Here is a 1,219-nt window from a genome sequence, read left to right on the forward strand (position 1 = left end):
GGATGCTCAGGAGGAAGGCATCCATCCTACCCACTCTAGCTTTGGCGGATGGAGGAATTTCTCTTTGGCCGGATGTTGGGGGTGGGGGAAGAAGAGGCAAGGATCGAGAAGTCTAGTCTCAGGACGTGGGGGTACGGTCCTCACTGTCATCACCCCGGGACGCGCCTGAAGTCCGCGCGAAACTGGTCCTCTCGTCCTTGATCCAAGATGGCGAGTGACACGCCTCCCCCAGTCACCGCTGACACGACCGAAGCGTTAGAGAACTGTCGCCACTTAAAACTGGGGCTATAGGAGATTCACACTTCGGAAACAAAAGTTTTAGAGGACCCATGGGAAGGTTGAAGGAACTCCACCTTGGGCAGGCGAGAAGCCGGGTCGGCCTGGGATGCGCAAAGAGCACTCCTCTTTCCCGATGCCCTCTAGGAGCCCAGGGGGGTGAGCTCACGAGCCGCCGGCACCTGGGGACCCTCCCCGCCGGCTGCAGGGCACACGTTTGGAGGCATAAACTGTGATTCTAGCCTTAGGCCATTATTAAAATTTTGTGTGTGTCTTCTCTTTCAAAAATAATTTTTTGACACTTGTTGAGATTTCAAACTGCACTAATAGTCAACTCAGTTTTTCTGTCTTCATCGTTCACTGCTATTTCTTTTATATAAACGTCTTCCTCATCCCTGAGTTCCTTATTTTGAGTAATCTCTCACACAACTGAAACTTACTTTTGAGTAACCCTGGGAGGGGGGGAAGGGCATGTGGGTGGTGGGCTTTTGGAATCTGTGTATGTCAACAGATGTCTCTCTGTTAACTTCTACAGACATTAGTCGGATATAGGATCCTATAGGATATAGGCTCCATACTTTATTTACATTTATGACACTGCAAGATAGGGATGTCTTAGCATAAAGCAGGGAGGCAGGTGGAAAGTACTTACTCTGATCTGTGACCCATGATCTGGGGGAATCCATGAAGTGACTCTTTGTGACTATTATTGTTCCATCCATCTTCTGATTTTTATGTCACAGAAATTTCTCCCAGGTTCTAGAGAATAACATCATTCGAAGTCTTTCATCTTATGGGGACCATCTGGCTTCAGTGTACTTTGTTAAAAGAAAAAAATATATGGGTTCTGTTACTGCCTCTTTTACTAATTGTCCCCCAGGGCTAGTCCCGTCTCTCTTCACATTCAGCGCTTCTCCCATAAAAATGAACAAATTGGGTTGCC

The sequence above is a fragment of the Bison bison genome, unplaced genomic scaffold (assembly GCF_000754665.1).
Source record: "Bison bison bison isolate TAMUID 2011002044 unplaced genomic scaffold, Bison_UMD1.0 scf7180017864180, whole genome shotgun sequence".
Lineage (NCBI taxonomy): Eukaryota > Metazoa > Chordata > Mammalia > Artiodactyla > Bovidae > Bison > Bison bison.